Here is a 19930-nt window from a genome sequence, read left to right as displayed (position 1 = left end):
ATATGTTACAATGTATTTAATGAAGTCCTTTTGTTTAGATATTTGGATTATTTTTATTATTAAATTATTTTAAGCACAAACAATGCTATATTAAATAAGTTGAATCCTAATTTTTAAGATTATTAAGAAAAATACATACAAATATAATTGTTGATTAAGCATATTTTTAGGTTTTCAATACATATTATAAAATTGCCCAGGAGAAATAGTGTATTAGTTTGTACTCCCACCAGAAATTTCATTCAATCAAGATCAAATGTTAATTTTCTTCACCTTTGCAAATTAAAAAGATAAAACATGGTACCTCATTTTTCTTTGTATTTTCGTTTTTTAGGTTACATGTATACTCATTCAAAAAATGCCTTCCAGAAAATAGGAGCACAAATGAAATTGGACAATACAGAGTTATCATAGCACAGTTCCTCTGACAATGTAGTCCCAGCATCATATATTGGCAATTGTTCTTTTTGTTGCTTAAAATCACATTATCATGACAAGTTTTCTACAACAACTCTGCTAGCTATCTTTTATATGGTTGGACAATAATACAGACTACAGTGATATTTATGAGGCCCCTTACAATATTAATGAATTTCTACCAATCCCTAGCTGCACACTAATCTACTCTTTCTGTATTAGTTATCTACTGCTGCTTGACAAATTACTCTCAAAATTTAGTGGTTTAGAGGCACCCGGCTGGCTCAGTTGGTAGAGCATGTGGTTCTTGATCTTGGGGTTATGAGTTCAAACCCCACATTGGGCATGGAGCCTACTTTAAAAAACAATTAGTGGGGTGCTTGGGTGGCTCAGTTGGTTGAGCAGCACACTGGATTTCAGCTCAGGTCATGATCTCAGGGTCATGGGGTCGAGCCCCACCACAGGTTCCACATTCAGGGTGGAGTCTGCTTGAGATTCTTTCCCCTTCCCTCTCCCTCCCCCTCTGCTCCTCCCCACCCCTGCACCCTCTCTCTCTCAAATAAATAAATAAAATCTTTTAAAAAAATTAGTGGTTTAAAACATTTATTATCTCATGGTTTCTGAGTGTGAGGAATGTAAAAGCTGTTTTATTGGGTGGTTCTGACTCAGGGTCTCTCGTGAAGTTTTAGTCAAGCTGTCAGCTTGGGACTCAGTGGTCTGAAGCCCTAACTGGGGCTGAAAGATCCATTTCCTAGGAGGCTCACTCACAGTTATTATCTGGAGTCCTCAGTTCCTCCCTGGCTGTTGGCTGGAAGTCTTATTCCCTCACCACATGGGCCTCTCCAAGGGCTGTCTGACTGTCTCCAAGACATGGCAGCTGGGATGCCTGAGTGGCTCAGTCAGTTAAGTATCTGACTGCTCAGGTCATGATCCCAGGGTCCTGGGATTAAATCCCACATTGGGCTCTCTCCTCAGCGGGGAGTCTGCTTCTCCCTTTCCCTCTGTCCCTCTCCCCTGCTCATGCCCACTCTCTCTCTCTCTCTCAAATAAATAAAATCTTAAAAAAAAAAAAAGACATGGCAGCTGAACTCCTCCAAAATGATAAGTAATGAGAGAAAGAAAGAACACATAAAATGAAAGCTTCAGTCTTTCATAATCTTATCTAAGAAGCATCATACCATCATTTCTGCTGTATGCTATTGGTCACATAGACCAAATCCCTGTTCAATATGGGAGAGAATCAAACAAGATTAGGAGAAATGCTAGGAGATAGGGATTATTGGGACATTGTGGCAGGCATAATCATGCACCCCTATGATATTGTGATTTATAATAAGACTATATATTTGGTCTTTTCCCCATTCCTGACACAGAGCTCCTAAAACCCCAAAATTTCTTAAGTAATGACAGCCATACGGTGTCTTTTTTATGTTAATGAGGCAACTTTTGGAAAGCCCTAGGTAACCTAAAGATGGGGACTGGTCAACAGAGAAAGCAACCATGTGTTTAGAGGGTTGGGATTTCTAGTCCCACCAACCCCACACACACATCTGAGGAAGAGACAGGGACTGGAGATTGAAGTCAATCACCAATGGCCAATGATTTCATCAATCATGCCTATGTAATGAAACCTCCATAAAAACCCAAGAGGACAGGGTTTGGAGAACTTCTAGGTTGATTAATGCATGGAGATTTGGGGGAACAGCCCACTCAGAAAGTATGGAAGCTCCTGCCCCTTTCCCCATACCTTGCCCAATGGCTTTTTGTGAATTACTGTGTATCTTTTTATAATACCCCAGTATAACCCTTTATAATCTAGTAAGTAAAATGTTTCTCTGAGTTCTGCGAGCTGCTCTAGCAAATTAACTGAACCCAAGGAGGTGCTTGTTGGAACCTCTAATCCATAGCCAGTTGGTCAGAGCACAGGGAACAAACTGGGCTTGCAGTTAGCATCTGAAGTGGGAGGTGCAGACAGTTTGTATACTAAGCCCTTAACCTATAGGATCTGACCCTATCTCCAGGTAGATAGTGTCAGAATTGAGTTGAATTAAAGGACACCTAGCTGGTGTTCAAGAATTGCTTGATGGCATGGAAAGCACACTCATTCGTGTGCGTGTGCGCACGCGCGCGCACGCGCGCACACACACACACACACACACACACACACACTGTAATTGGTGTGAGAATCTTAGACCTTTCTCCCCCCTTCCACCCCCACCCCCAACAAAAATTATCAAATCCTAATTCCTGGGAACTGTGATTGTTACTTTGTATGGCAAAGTCTTTGCAGATGTGAATAAGTTAAGGAATCTGAGATGGGGAAACAATTCTGCACATTCCAGGTGAATGACATTACTAAATGCCATCACAAGTGTCCTTATTAGAGTGGTGGAGGGATCTTTCATAGATTTGGAAATATGGCCACAAGCCAAAGAATGCTGAAAAACACCAGAAACTGGGAAAGGCATGGAATGGATTCTCCCCTAGCGCCTCCAAAGGAAGTGTGGCCTTGTAAACACCTTGATTTGGCTTAGTTATATATTTCAGACTTCTGCTCTCCAGTATGGTAGACAAATATGTTTCTGTTGTTTTAAGCCACCAAGTTTGTAGTACTTTTTTTTTAATAACAGCTACGGTATACGAATACATCCATCCTAAAAGCTGACTATTACACATTCTATATCCTCAAATATTTCCTAAAAGATACTTTAAGCAACTGCTGTGCAGTTGGCATTTTAATATTCAGAGGGATGCTCCATCTTGATTCTTTGAATAGTTCAACACTTTTTCAGCCATTATAGATAAAAAGTATTTTCAAACACAAAACAAATAGCGAAGCAATAAATATTACATTTAGCAGACTATATATAATTTGGCATAGCACTCACTGGTTTAAAGTTCAGCATAGTATGCCCAAGTTCATGTCTGAGTATATGATCCATTCTGTTTGTAGCTTTTTTTTTTAATTTTATTTTATTATGTTATGTTAATCACCATACATTACATCATTAGTTTTTGATGTAGTGTTCCATGATTCGTTGTTTGTGTATAACACCCCAGTGCTCCATTCAATACATGCCCTCTTTAATACCCATCACCAGGCTAACCCATCCCCCTACCACCCTCCTCTCTAGAACCCTCAGTTTGTTTTAGCTGAAATTGTACCATAGACAGTGACTGTTTTATAAATACAAATAGCTAGTGGGGAATAATCCTAAGACGAGTAGCATTATAATCAGTTCCGTTCCAGGTGGTATAATGTGGGGTACAGGTATACCAAACCAGATAAACTTTTTAAGGCTATTTTGGACATTTGTATGTTTAATTCGTGAGTTGCTAGTTCTTACCTCTGGTCCAGTTTTCTATTACATTTAACTTTTTCATTTTTTTTTTTTTTTAACTTTTTCATTTTTAAAAACATTGAGTTCATGTGTCTTAAATGTATTGTTCAGATATTTTCCTTACCTTTTCACCTCTTAAGCTTGTTTAAGACAGATTTTTCTCTGGAAGGAACTTTTACTTTTTTTTTTTTTTTTAGAGGGGGAGGGGCAAAGGGAGCAGGAGAGAGAGAATCTTAAGCAGCCTCCATGCTCAGTGTGGAGGGCTCCATCTCACAACCCTGAGGTCATGACCTGAGCTGAAATCAAGAGTCAGATGCTTAACCAACTGAGGCACCCAGGTGTCCCCAACTTTTACCTTTTTATGTGGTTATGTTGATCACTTTTCTCCAATTACGGGTTTTGCTTTCAGCATAATCCTTAGAAGAGCCTTCCCATTAACTGCAAACTGGTGCAGCCACTCTGGAAAACAGTGTGGAGGTTCCTCAAAATGTTAAAAATAGAACTATCCTGTGATCTAGCAATTGTACTACTAGGTATTTACTCAAAGAATACAAAAGTACTAATTCAAAGGGATACATACACCCCAATGTTTATAACAACATTATCTACAATAGCCAAATTATGGAAACAGCCCAAGCGTCCATCAGTTGATGAATGGATAAAGGAGTTGTGATTGGTATATATATGTACATAATAGAATGTTACTCAGCCATAAAAAAGAATGAAATCTTGCAATGACATGGATGGAGCTAGAGAGTATAATGTTAAGTGAAATAAGTCAGTCAGAGAAAGATAAATACCATGTGATTTCACTCAGGTGAAATTTAAGAAACGAAACAAATGAGCAAAGGAGGAAAAAAAAGGAGAGAGGGGCAAACCAAGAAACAGAATCTTAACTCTAGAGAACAAACTGATGGTTACCAGAGGGCAGGTGGGTGGGGAGATGGATGAAATAAGTGATGGGAATTAAGGAGTGCTCTTATTTTGTTGAGCACTGGGTGTTGTATGGAAGTACTGAATCACTAATATTACACTGTATGTAAACTAACTGGAATTTAAATAAAAACTTAAAAAAAGAAAAGAAAAGCCTTCCCATGACTAGTACATACATACATACATACATGTACATGTGTGCACGCTCACACACACACACACACATTCATATACAGCCTAAACTATTTCTAAGAAATATCTGAAGTCAGCTCTAGGAATTTCCTCAGCCTGCTGCCATATAGAAATATAATGGCCTTCTCTCCCATAAAGCATCCATCCTTCTTAGACTCCTCGCTTTCATGAGAATGTGTCAGCTGAAATAGAAAGCCCAGCATATACCTGGTAATATAGACTCCCTGTACTATGGGTACTTTTCTTGGAGCATGTATTAATCAGTCTGGGCTGCCATAACAATATACCATAGGCTGGACAGCTTAAACAGAAATGTATTGCTCACTATTCTGGAGGCAGAAAGCCCAAGATCAAGGTGTTGTCAGTTTAATTTCTTCTATGGCCTCTTTCCTTGGCTTGCAGTCAACTTCTCACTGTATACTCACATGGTCTTTACTCTGTGCATATGCATTCCTGGTATCTCTTCCACAACTTATAAGGACACCAGTCCAATCGGATTAGGGCCCCACACTCATGACTTTATTTAAACTTAATTACTGTTTTCTTAAAGGCTATATCTCCAAATTTGGTAGCACTGAGGACTAGAGTTTTAACCTATGAATTTTGGGGGGGACATGATTGAGTCTCTAACAGAGCATAATCTGAAACTGGCTGCCACTGAACACTTATGAAAAGAAAGTCCTTTTTATTCCTCTTGGAACACAATGAAATAAAATTAGAGAAATATAGAAAAAGAAAATCCTATAATATCAACAAGCATGAGAAGTAGCAACAGCATATGAGAAGTTTCAATGAATTGGTGGGCCATGTAAAGTGGTTAGAGTGTATTGTCAGATGAAACATGGCCGAGGGACCAACCATCAAGAATATGCTCCCAGGGTGCTGCCAAAGAAATGAGCACCAATCCACCTTGGGAACATAGATGATTCTTTGGGCTCTGCATCAGATCTGAGAGATGTCAGGAGTAAGAAGTGGGACCAAAAAATAGGGAATTTATTAAAGGTTTGTGTACACAATGGATATACCCTTTGTACCCCAGCCTGTCTAACAACTCAAAGTATTCAGGAAATTTGGCATTTAACCCTGGGGGAAAAATGCTCTTGGAGAGTTTTAAAGTTTCTAGTGTGGGGATGGCTGTCTAGAGTAAATACCTGATCTCATTTTGGCATTTGTGGATCTGTAAGCCTTCTCTTAAATATAAATGTCAATCACGGATCACTAGAAATAAGAAAAAACCCAGTAGCACAAAAGTCAACCTGAAGAAAGAGAAAACAGATTTAAAAAAAAAATTTAGTATATTCAGGGAGAACTGAGATATTACAGCTACAAAAAAACAGAACAGTATGCCATCAAAGAAAATAATCACAAAGCAAAGAAAGAACCCTTGGGAAAGAGAATCTTGAATGTTAACGATAAAGGCAGAGTTTGTAAAACACAACAAATGGGTAAATAAATCTTCTCAAAAGCATAGAATGAGAGAAAAGAGGCACAAAGGATCAATCCAACAGAGAAGGTTGGAAAATAAAGTTGGGTAAATATCCCAGGAAGTAGAGCAAAGAAGATGAGAAAACTGGAGAGGAAATACAAGAAAAATAAAGTATCATTTCTTTTAGCTCAACATTTGAATAATAAGTCCAGAAGTAGGACAAGGTCTGAACAAGACCAACTGAACAGGACCATGGAATGAGTGGGGAAAACATCTCACAGTGTTGTGAAATTTAGATCATCAGGGATAAGGAGAAATCCCTAAAAGCTGCCAAAGACAATAAACAGTTCCTACAAAAACTCAAGAATCAGACTGATGCCAGACTTCTTACCTGGAACACCGGGTGTGAGAGAGCCATGGAGCAAGGCCTTCAATGTTTGACATAAAGTAAGACTTAACCTAAAATTCTATATCCTACCAAATTACCAATCACATATGGGGGCACGATAAAGACATATTGAGATATGCAAGAACTTAAATTATCTCCTTTATGCTCTTTCATAGGAAGTTACTTGAGATTGAAGAAAATGCAAGAAAGACAAAAGCCCTAGGGTTTGGTTAACCATTGAGAGGTTGAGCAGTGAAGACATATCCTGAGGTGACACAGTTCAGTAGCTCCAGAGAACACATGGGCCAGATGGGAACAGAAGACAAAGGGCATGGGGAGGAATCCCCATGGAGAAAGGGGTCTCCCTGCAAAAGGACCCCAGACAACAGGTCTGCAAGAACATGAAAATATAAGGATATTCACTACCACTATTTTGTGAACAAAAAATAAAAGTGTATTAGAAACTCCAGGCAAAACCAAAAGCTGTAAGAGAAAATCATGGCCCATTCTAGCAAATTCAAATATATGATTTTAAGTGCTTTGAAGAATGAATTCCAACAGACTGTGATGTTAAGGATATTTTCCTTCAAGTGGCTATTGGATGTAACCCACCAGGAAGGAAATATAATACTAGCATACCACTTGGTCTAAAAGTGAATAATAATTTAATAACTATAATAAACTTAACTGTTTATTGATTTTTAATTAAGTCAGCATATGAAAAAAAGAGCAATATTACAGAACATAATACAATGGTAGCAACCTTCAGCAATATTTACAATGTGAACATGAAAGTGTAATTTATGAAAGAAAGTAGATAGAAGGGGAGGAGATTTAGAGGTGTGTTTCCATCTTATATAGAGGGGAACTATATAATGATAGAATATGAAATAGTATATACTTTTAGAAGAGCTGAAAATAGTTATTAGTAACCTTAAAAATAAAACTGCCAGTTATTTGACCAGTAAAAATAGGTTTATTCTGAAATAGCAGAGATTTAGAATCCAGTGCAAGCAAGCTACAGCAAAAACCATAGGCAAGTCGGCTGGACAAAGGGGAGGAACTCTCTTTTATAGAGAAAAGGGAGATTTGGTAGGGGCTTTATAAACAAAAGGTCCATTGGAGTAAACAGGGAGTTGGAAGTATAGCCCCTTCTCATGGCTGAGTTGTGACTGTCTCTCATTGGCTGAGCTGTTAGTGGGGGAGGGAAGATAGGAGGGAAGGAGGGAAGCTTTTCTTTCTCCTGCCAGGATGATGAAGTGGTATCCACCCACTGGTTCCCTCACTTCCTGTGGCAGTTGCAATTGACCATGAGTGGTAGGGCATGAGAGCTCCCCCTGTTGAACCTCCTGATTCCATTTTAGTAGAGGTTTCCTTTTATTCATTTTCATGTTATCAATCAACAAAGAGTAGGGTAGCTTAGTTAAATCTAAAATTAAAATTTAGACACTATCTAAAATTTATAAATCAAGAAAGATCTTTTTACTTCGTGTTGTGAAAATAACCACTAGAAGAATTTGATATAGTGTAATAATTGCTTCTGAGGAGTGAGTCTAGAAGGTATGGAGGCCTAGGAGAAGATTTTTTTTTTTTTTAGGAGAAGATTGCTGCATATGTCAAAGCTGTTATCTAGTATTTGATACTTTACCATAGGCATGTGTTATTCTGATAGATCTTTTTAAAATGTTTATCAGAAGTTATTAAAGGAAGCTATCTTTGTGGAAGATTGTCAAAGGACTGGCAATCTAACCCCTCCTCCATTCATATTCTTAGGCTAAAGCCAGAGCATCCTAGTGCTGGCTACATGGGCCATATTGTTTAGGCTCCCCATCCAGAAGGTTGCTTTTATTGAACTGGTTAAGCATTGTAGTATGGATCTCTAATAAGATCTTCTTCTTCATAAGAAACAGCCCTGAGTAAGTAACCTGTGTTTACTATATGGGTAATTTTAAAGACCTTGTTCAGTCCATTGCCCCTGCCCTCCTGATGAGAACCCCCAGAAAAACCTTTTCTCTAGACTTGTTGCCAAAAATACATGTGTCTCTCCTAAGCATTCCTTGGCTCTTATCTTACGATCACTGACTCAGTTAATACACACATTTCCTTCTGTGTGCTATCTCAGAGTCCAATAGATGGTCCACTTCTAAATCCTCAAAGCAGGGTCGAACATTATTTCAGTTCATTTTTCCTCCTTTGACTCCCTCTTTGTCCAAATTTACTCACTTAATTATCTTTACATTAGCCTTGTTTTACTTAGTGCATGTCCATAAACTGCCTTAAGTCCTTTCCAGAAAGACATGAAGGGAAGGGAGGGGGCAAGGGGGGAAATCTAGTGTATAGATTGAATAAAGGTTCTTAAAAAGATCCTAACACATTCAAGAAATTACTTACAAAGAGATGATAAAAAATAATCTTCTCTTTATGCTACTACAAATATATTTTCTCTATTCATATAAAAGTCTTAACTCCACCAATTAAGATGCTGTTATAATTCAATACATGAAAAAATAAACTTCTATAGTTGAAAAAGGGCTCAGAGAAAAAAATAGGTGATGTATGGCCCATGGATAGTGTTTAGGCAGCCAACAAATTCTCTGAAACTACAGGCAAAATTTTGAGATTGTATCCATTTTCCTGGTGAAAGAGTTCATAGTTTTCACTAGAATTTCAAAAGGTTTTTTAAAAAACTGATCAAAAATCACCAATAAAAGTCCATCCCCACCATATATGTTCTTATTTAGTAAGGAGTTTAGAATAATTTCTTCCTGTATATATTTTCAAGAACTTATCCATAACTAAAAAAAAAAACAAAAACCAAAAAACCTCCTTTATAGCTCTTGAAAATCAAAGTCTTGATTCTAAATATTCTTTTTTTTTTTTAAGATTTTATTTATTTGTTTGTCAGAGAGAGAGAGAGCACATAAGCAGGGGGAGCTGCAGGCAGAGGGAGAAGCAGGCTTCCCACTGAGCAAAGAGCCTGATGCGGGACTCGATCCCAGGACCCTGGAATCATGACCTGAGCCAAAGGCAGAGGGTAAATCGACTGAGCCACCCAGGCACCCCTAGATTCTAATATTCTAAAGATGTCTTTAAAGAAACCACAAATTCAGGGAAACGCAAATTAAAACAATGATGAGATACTACTAGACACCTATTAAAATGACTAAAACTCAAAACAATGACAAACCAAACAGTGGGGAGGATGTGGAGCAACAGGAGCTCTCATTCATTGCTGGTGGGAATGCAAAATGGTACGGCCACTTTGGAAGACAGTTTGGCTCTTTTGTATAAAACTAAACATACTCTTACCATATGATTCGGCTATCGTGTTTCTTGGTATTTATTCAAAAGAGTTGAAACATAAAAACCTACACACTTCTGTTTATAGCAGCTGTATTCATAGTTGCCAAAACTTGGAAGCAACCCAAGATGTCCTTCAGTAGATGAATGGATGAATAAACTGTGGTGTATTCAGACAATGGAATACCATTCAGCACTAAAAATAAATGAGCTTTTCAAGCCATGAAAAGACATGGAGGAACCTTAAATACATATTACTAAGTGAAAGAAGCCAATCTGAAAATGCTACATACTGTAGGATTCCAATGACATGACATTCTGGAACAGGAAAAACTATGGAGACAGTAAAAAGATCAGTGGTTTCCAGGGGAGTTGGGAGATGAATAGTTAGAGCACAGAGGATTGGGAGGGGCAGTAAAAATACTCTGTATGATATCATAATGGTGGATACATGTTATTATATATTTGTCCAAACCCATAAACATACAACACCAAGAGTGAACTGTAATGTAAACTGTGGACCTCGGGTGATTATGATGTGTCAGTGTAGGATCATCAACTGTAATAAACACGCTGATGTAGTGGGGAATGTCGATAATGGGGACACATGCGGGGCAGGGGGTATGTGGGAAATCTCTATACCTTCCCCTTAATTTCACTGTGAACCTTAAACTTCTCCAAAAATATATATATATAAATAAAATCTTAATAAGGAAAGAAACTACAGTTCTGAACTCAGCAATTAGTTCTTTTAAAATTGATTTTACAGGGGTGCTTGGGTGGCTCAGTCAGTTAAGTGTCTGCCTTCAGCTCAGGTCATGATCCTGGGGTCTTGGGATCGATCCCCACGTCGGGCTCCCTGCTCAGCAGGGAGTCTGCTTCTCCCTCTGCCCCTTCCCCTGCTTGTGTTCTCTCTCTCTCTTTCTCTCAAATAAATAAAATCTTTAAAAAATAAAATAAAATTGATTTTACAAATGACACCTTTTTCTGATTATCAACCCATACCTGTTTGTTGTTTCAAGAAGAAAATAAAATCATGTTACCATTTAACTATTAACAATTAAAGAGAAATATTCTTTCAGTCTCTCTTCCCATCCAACAGTTTTTGAATGTTCTAAGATTTATCAGTTTATGATAGGGGTATCTGGTTTTTTTAATAAAACAAAAATACCATAAGCTGTATCCCAAAGACTGTGCCCTGAGAGGCCAGTCACGGAAGGCCTGTGGGAGAGCTGGAGGATCTTAGGATTTGGTGTCCTGGGTTCAGATTTACCACTCCCACAGTGAACAGATGCAGCAACTTGAGCAAAACACTTTACTTCCTCCAGGCTCCATTTTCTCATCTGTGTGTTGGTAATTAATTATAATAATAACTAATATCTTGTTCACCTACTTTTCTGGTTTGTTATGGTCAGATGAGAAAATATAAGTTAAAATGTGTTTAACATCTAAATAGCTTGCAAACATTTTTCTCTTTATTCCAAAAATGCTGCTATTTCCCAGGATATTTTTAAATTTCCTCTTTTGGAATTGCTTGGAAAATCCATTTACAAGTTATGTGGGTAAAAGACATCTCATTAATTAATAGTTGGGTTTTATTTTTGGCCTAAGCATACATTACTCAGCGTGATTATCTATTTTATTAACGATTTCTCCTCTGTCAGTCTCCAAAAATCAAACCTACTTCTGAAAACACATTATTTTTCATCAATGAGAATATAACTAACATTTTAACATGTTCTCCAAAGTAAAAACCACAATTCTATTTTACCTTGTTTTATTTTTAAGAGGGAGGGGCCAGTAGGGGCAGAGGGAGAGGGAAAGAGAGAATCTTGAGCAGGCTCCATGCTCAGCGCAGAGCCGGACGCCGGGCTCAATCTCACAACCCTGAGATCATGACCTGAGCCGAAATCAAGAGTCCAATGCTTAACTGACCGAGCCACCCAGGCGCCCCAAAAACCACAATTTTAGGTAAAATTTTTCTAATTAGTGTTTAACTTCCCAATATTGTGATTTTGGAAAGGAAAATACTTAATGTTGATATATATCTAGGCTTGGTTTTTGGGGGTTTTCTTGGGGTTTTTTGTGTTTTTAGTTTTTCAGATGGTTTTCTGGTTATATCATAATACAGGCCAATTTATCATTATAATCCTTATATGTTTTGTTTCATTTGAATATCACTACGTAAGTTTTACTTTATAACTTGTATGAAATGACAAAAAGAAGGGCATGATAGAACAGATGAGAAAAGTCGGAAAGACACAGAAACTGCACGCTTTAAAATGGTTAAGATGCTAAATTTTATATTATGTGTTTTTGCCACAATAAAAAACAAATAAAAAGAAAGGCACAGACATTTAGATCAGAAGGCAAATGAGTAATTGTGAACGCAAGTCACTGAGCTCTTTCTAATAACATTTCATGAAGTAATAAAAAATCTTCAAAGAAGCTAATAATTAATCATATTGCCCTATTCTAATATACCTGTTCTCAAAATGCCATTAATATGAGCAAACACATAACACGAAACTAAAGCCCTTTCTCCACCTACACACCATACCAAAAATGTAGCCAAATTCAGAGAACAATAGGGATACAAAATGCGTCCTTTAGAACTCGTTACAGGAGGAAGAATGGCCATTTGCTAGAATGCTTGTGACCTGCCTCCCAGAAAATCTCCTGTCCTTCTTCTGATGGTCACAAGTTGAATAATTATTCTTAATTTGTAAAGCTGAACATCATTCTGTTGCATTCTATTGCAAATATAACCTCTATGATTCTGTTTTGATGATTAGGTCTTAGCAATCACCGTGAGATTGAATGGATGCAGATGCGACAGACGGATGTGTCATAATAGCTTTCAACCACCAGAAGGAGCTCTAAAACAGACCTCTGGGAAGTATTAGACCTGGCAAAGAGAGGGAAATAATATATTGTCTACAGATGGAGAGTTTAAAGCACATTAAAACTTAATAAAGGATTACAAAGTGGCTGAGGGAATTAGAACACTAAAAAGTCTTCAGAAGACAGAATACAAGTGCCTGAAGGCATTAGGTTGGTACTGTATTTTTGTGGCTTTCTTTTTTTTAGAGAGAGGAAAAAAAATACACAAGAAATATTGATTCAATTAGGGAAGCCAAACAAGCCATGAGATTGTAAATGAGAGTAAAATGACACAGGGTTTCTCAATCCCTCCATCTGCCAGAATATTCCTTTCAGTGGAGCCGGTCTGATGCATGAGTTTTGGAGGATGTTTCAAAAGATGCCAAAAGTTTCCCTTCGTCAGACATCTCTCTTCTGATTAATCCCTAGTACCTAAAATTCTTAAGATTCACATCTTGCCTTAAGATCTTTAAGCTTTATGTTTTATCATTCTTACATGTTTAACTGCGCTAAGGCTTCACCTCAACTTGGATGGCTAATATCGATGATTGGTAGGATTTAGCTTAAACACCATCATCTTTTACTATACATCATCATAAGGTGGGAAGGTAAGGCTTTCACGGTTAACCTGATGATGATTTTTAATTATGGGGAGAAGACCAGGTGTGCAAAGCACTGTCTGTAGCCAGAGGAATATTGTATCAGGAAATCTGCCAATCCCAACGGCGGGCACCTGGGAAAAAAAAGAACAATAAAGGCAAAGAAGCATAAAGATAGTAACAAACTCCCTATATTGGCTTGCTGGGGCTGTCATAACAAAGCACCAGAGACTGGGAGGCCTAACCAACAGAAATTTCTCCTCTCACAATTCTGGAGACCGTAAGTTCAAGGTCAAGGTGTCAGCAGAATCCTCTGTCCTATGCTTTTATAGATGGCCATCTTCTTCCTGAGTCTGCACACGTAGACGTCTGTGCCCAAATGTCCTCTTCTTGTAAAGACACCAATCCTATTGGATAAGGGCCCACCCTGATGACCTCGTTTTAACTAAATTACCTCTGGACAGACCCTATCTCCAAATATGGTCACATTCTGAAGTACCGAGGGTTAGAATGAGGGCGGAAACAATTCAGTACATAACACTCTCCTTCTTCCCCATGTTGCTCATCCTTCTTAAAACCCCACAGCGCGGGAACACCTGGGGGGCTCAGTTGGTCAAGTATCCAACTCTTAATTTCAGTTCAGGTCGTGATCTCAGGGTCATGGGTTTGAGCCCTACTTAAAAAAAAAAGAAAAAGTACAAAACAACATCAACAACAAAAACTCCACAGTGCAGTGAACTGGCTATGAAGCAGTGAAGAGTTCTGGAGTTAGGCCTGTATTAAAATGCCAGCTTCCCCATTTCCTAGCAGTGTGACCTGGGGAAATTATTTAGCTTCTTAGCCTTAGTTTCCCCATTTGTAAAATAAAACTAGAAATACCTTCCTCAGCAGGCAGTGACAAAAGTGGAAAGAGATGATTAATGTGAAAACATGGACACAGCCTCTCTTGCATATGGGCGGAAGCCCTCGTCAGGTTTTCACTGCCCTGGCGAGATGACCCCCCAAATCCTTTGCAAAGCCGAAGAGACCCTGTGTGACCTGACTCCCTCCTTTTGTCAGCAGAGCCTTTCTGAGGTAAGAAGGGCCTGAGCGACGTAGACTTTTCGATGCCTCTGACAGAAAAGAACCACCTTACAAATGATGAAACAGGGATTCAAAAACCATGGTGTGTTTTTAAATGTTTATTTAATAAACAAATTTAAACATTCACAAATGGTATGCTTGTATATACAACCCCAACCGGGGATGAGATCAGGAGTCTAAACTGGAGGCTGCTAGGAACTTTCGCCACACGTCTAAGCACCTCACAGAGCCTGTGCTCCAGCGATTCTGGCCTCTTTCACTTTGTTTGGCCAGGCTCCTGTCTGCGCTCCAGGCACTTTCCTCACCACGCTGGACAGTGGATCTCCCAGGGAGAGACTCCAACGGCAGTTCCTGAAGAAAGGCTTCCGCCAGGCCTGCAGCCATTTCCCCTGTGTGTCAGGGCGTCACCCACACAATCTCAGTCAGGCCACACGATCTCACGGGGGCTCAGTACTTAATCTTTTCAGCAGTGACCACAATGGTAATCAAATAATTCACTCCATAATTGGCTGTTTAATCTCCATCTCTCCTGCTAGAATGTAGGCTCCCTGCTAATTGGAACTTCATCTGTCTCATTCAACTGTCTATCCCCTGAGTCCAGGGAAGGGCCTTGCCTACGCAGGTGCTCACTAACTCTACCTGACTCAATCAATAAGTGAATTTAAGGTGTGCGTAACTGTTTAGGACTCAGCCCTCTGTACACAGACTTCCGATGTTCTCCACTACAAATGTCAACTAAATCCACCTCCATTTAATCAAAAATAATCCCTGCAAAACTCCAGTGTTTGAAATGCCCTCATTTTAGGTATTTATCCACATATATCATTTACTGTAAGAACAGGCAGCCATGATGACTAGAGAGAGAGGGATAAAATATTACCAACGATACAGATGGTGTGACTTGGTAGTCACTAATGATAAAGCCTTCCGGAAATTCATTCATTCATTCATTCATTCATTCATTCAAAGCATGGCTTCTTTTAGTATCTGTTGGATGATGAAATCTGTTGATGAAAACATGTTCCTGGTACTGTTTTCTGATGGTTTCATTTTCACAGTGCTAAACTTGAATATCAGGAAGATATATATCTATCTGTCCATGTCTTATGAGAAAAATGTATTTATGAATAAAGAAACAAACACCAAACTGCTGGAAACACAATTGACATGGTACAGTGTTTTACTCTGGTTCTCAGAGCCCACCATCCAGTCTGTAAGCAGAACATGTCCTCCACATTCTTTTTTAAACCCAGATAGCTCACACAGATGAACTGGGAGCCTCGCAGGGTCCAAACAAGCGGCTGCCCCCATTCTGCACCAGTCGCTGTGTTAATGAGTATCAGTTAAAAACCACAATGGAAGCAAAATGCAGGTAATTCCATAATTTTCAAGTGCTCGAAGTTAACTCTAGAAACTGGGATAACCCAACATAAGAAAAAGAGACAGTCTGGCCTCTGTGGTAACATGACTTAGAATTATCTGCAGCCAGCCTAGAGAAAGAGGGGATGAAGGAAGGACGCAAGACATGGCCAACTCATTCATTCAACAAATGTTGACTCTGAGCCCACGACATGCTGGGCACTGTCCTAGGCACAGCAGTGAAAATGTGGCCCCACAGGCCGCAGACCACACACCACAGTGGGGAGGGGCCAGAGCGTCCCTGGAGCCACCACAGAGCTGGTTCCCAGCTGCCCCCCAAGAGAATCAGGTCACCCTAACTCACTCCTTTCCTCTCCCTGCATTGTGGGTAGCTCAGAAGTTTGCTGTGGTAGCAGTATTTTCCTGTCCTCAACAGAATCGTTATCTCCTTCCCCCAACCTTTGCCCATCATCCTTTTTTTTATCTTATTTAGTGGTATCACCACCCACTCCGGAACATTCTGTAGAGATTTTGTCTCCTTTCTAGCTGGTCTCCATTTCCCCTGAGTTATCTTTATAAAATATAGGATTGGTCATTCTCTTGACTCTCTTTTCCAATCCAAAGCTGTGTCCAGGCTCTCCACAGCCCATTGCTCAAAATCTAAACTCATCATCATTCCTGCATCGATGCCCACAAGCTCCTCTGGCCTCCTGCTCTGGACCTTTTCACCTCCCATATTCCTGCTAGCCACTCTGAACTTCACACTATTGTCCAAACAGGCCACGATATTTCATGGTCTGAATTTTTAATCTCCCTCTGTGTTTCCCTTGACTGAGATAGCTCCCTCTCCTTCTTGAGCTCCAAAAAATCCAATTTATTTTAAGGTCTAACCCCTTCTGGAACTAGTTGGCAGCAGGAAATTGCTGCTCCTTCTGGGCCCCCACAATCCTTTGTCCATACCTGTATTGTAGCACTTCTAATGCTGGTTCTATTTAATTGTGTGCGCGTCTATTTGCTCTGCTAGGTTATAACTTCTTTGAAGATGAACCGTCATTTTATTCTTATCTCTGTATTTCCAATATCTGGCTTTAGGGTTTAGAATAAAGTATGATGCAGAGTAAGTCAACTACAGTGATTATTGAATTAGGTCCTTTGTGCTTATGGATACTCGAGGTGTTGGAATTGACAGAGGTCTGGGGTATTTATGCCAACACTCTCTTGCACACGGCTAAGCCTAGTGCTCTTCGGGCAGCATGAAATTACAAATGCAGGTTTAAATTACAGGTTTAACGTAATAACACATGTATGGGCACTTGTTTACATTGGGGTTCTTTGGTTGCAAGCCAAAAACTGGATGTTTAGGCTCTAGTTACCTTAAGCAAAAAAGGAAGTTTTCTGGAAAGTTATTAGGAGTACTGGGAATCAATGGGCAGGCTGGAAGAGCAGGGTTTTTATGGGCAAGAGCCCAGGTAACTCCAGGGACTAGTGAACAAGAGCAGCAGGAATGAAGAGGCAACAAGACCAGCTTTTCCTAGTTAGGGCTGTTAGAATAAGTCAATACAGTCATCCTCAGTCTGTATTCTACTCGGAATTTAATTTTCACAGCAGGTACATCAAGCTTAGGTTATGTGCCCAGCCATTAGCTTGGTGAGGAAAGAACATTTGACTAACAAAAAATGCCCCCAGACTAAACTCAACAAGAGATAAAATAATCCTTGGGGTGCCTGGGTGGCTCAGTCATTAAGCGTCTGCCTTTGGCTCAGGTCATGATCTCAGGGTCCTGGGATCGAGCCCCGCATTGGGCTCCCTGCTCAGTGGGGAGTCTGCTTCTCCCCCTCCCTCTGCCCCTGCTCTTGTTTCCTCTCTCGCTGTGTCTCTCTCTGTCAAATAAATAAAATCTTTAAAAAAAGAGAGAGAGATAAAATAATCCTCAAAAGGAATTCTTTTTAAAGATTTTGTTTATTTATTTGACGGAGAGAGAAAGCCCAAGTAGGGGGAGCGGCAAGCAGAGGGAGAGGGAGAATCAGGCTCCTCACTGAGCGGGGAGCCCGATGCGGGACTCGATCCCAGGATTCTGGGATCATGACCTGAGTCGAAGGTGTCTACCTAACCGACTGAGCCACCCAGAGGCCCCACTCTAAAGGAAATGAATAGTGGTCTATGAGAAAGAGGCAGGGGGTGCCAGTTGCCAAAAAGCTACCACCGGTCTTACACACTTATGTCCTAAAATTAATTTTAGCTCAACACTGTAACAATTGTGACAATAGGATCACTATTAAACCGTATTGTTTTTCATCTATAGCCTTTCACTGAGAAAACAGACCCTAATCCAATTTTAAAGCAGCTTTTGTGTTTCTTCTAAACTACTAACTTACAAGACACCGGATGTGCCGTGATAGGATGTAAGTGAATGGGTAGTAAAATAAATGGCAACATCAGTAAGTTCTAGCCACCATCAGCCATCTGGATCGCCGTCCAGCCGTTATCACTGTGGCAGAACCGTGCGTCACCACGGACTACTTGGACAGCCCTTCCAGGGCCAGTCCTATGTTACAGCCCACTTAGCCCCTGCATGGAGGTAGTGAAGCCTGTGTGTTGAGGGAGTCATTGGCTCGATTAACTGGCATTAAAGTACTGTACCTCTAGAATCATAATCAGGGGAACATGATCATCTACTCCCGAAAATATCTGACACATTTTCCCTGCTGGGTAGAGAGGGAAAATTAAATTACATGAAATAAACTCCCAGTTCTCCATATGTGAACTCTCCACATTACAGACTGCTGGTTCAAGAGCTGCAATTTGCGGCTGTGGCCATGACCATGACCCAGCTGGTCTCTCACATGCAGCTGAGAAATTATATGGATCAGAAATACGTTTTCTCTGGTTATTTGCACTGACGGTATACTTGATAGAAACTACAGGAATGAAGAATGTTTCTTAAACTTGAGGTTTTATTTAAATGGGCAGATTACTCTTCTTGTTTCAAATATCCCTCCAACCCCGTTAGAGATTCCAGTCTTTCTATAATCTATAATCCTGGTTATCGCCAAGTTTCTTAGGAGTTATTTTCCCTTGAGTGATTCCCAAAGTCTTACCTTCTTCTGTCAATTTCCATTCATCCCACCCCCCCTTTCTTTTTAATAAAGTATCATTTTCTCTGATAGCAAAGGACCAAAATGTCTTTCATACTTTGCATGTTTATTACTTATAGGATAAGAAAATCTCTTTTATATTAATGTAACTCGTTTATAATTCAGTTTATCACACCAACCAGAAATCTTAGCAGTCATGTGGGTAACTTGAACCATCCTTAGAGCTGAGATGTTTTTAACCCTTCCTGAAATGACATGGGTGACAAACAAATAAGACATCTCTAGCTAACAATTTTTGCAATCTCTCTGTCAGGAGCTGCTAGATTCTAGAACTTCCTGACGGTTTGGTTATTTAGTAGTTTTCTTTTCTTTCTTTCTTTTTTTTTTATTTAGCAGTTTTCAAACTTTTTGGTCTACCAAACCCAGTATGCTTTTAAAAATTATTGAGAACTTTTGTTTCTGTGGGTTACAGCTGTTGATGTCTACCATACTAGAAATTAATAGTGAGAAGTTTTAAAAATATCTTAAAATGACAATGGCAAACCCATTACCTGTGAATATAAATAATATATTCACAAAAAACATGTTTTTAAAATAAAATTAATTAGAAGAATTGGTTTTGTTTTGTATTTTGGTTATTCCTTTAATGTCTGGCTTCATAGAGCAAAGTTGGATTCCCACAATCTGCTTGTGCATTTAATGCAGGTGATATGTTTTTTGGTTGAAGTATATGAAGAAAATCTGATCTCACAGGGATGTGTAGTTAGAAAAGGGAAGAATATTTAAGAGCTTTCTTGTGTAATTGAATATTCTTCTTTGGTACTACGTTGGAACTCAACAAGTGGCAACTTTTAAAAGAATGGTTGAATGGGAAAACCAAAACCAAAAGTGAAACAAAGTGAGCTTTTCTTCCC

The sequence above is a fragment of the Leptonychotes weddellii genome, chromosome 4, assembly GCF_054177405.1.
Source record: "Leptonychotes weddellii isolate Sample4059 chromosome 4, ASM5417740v2, whole genome shotgun sequence".
In the NCBI taxonomy this organism is placed as follows: domain Eukaryota; kingdom Metazoa; phylum Chordata; class Mammalia; order Carnivora; family Phocidae; genus Leptonychotes; species Leptonychotes weddellii.
Note: the sequence above shows the minus strand (reverse complement) of the source record.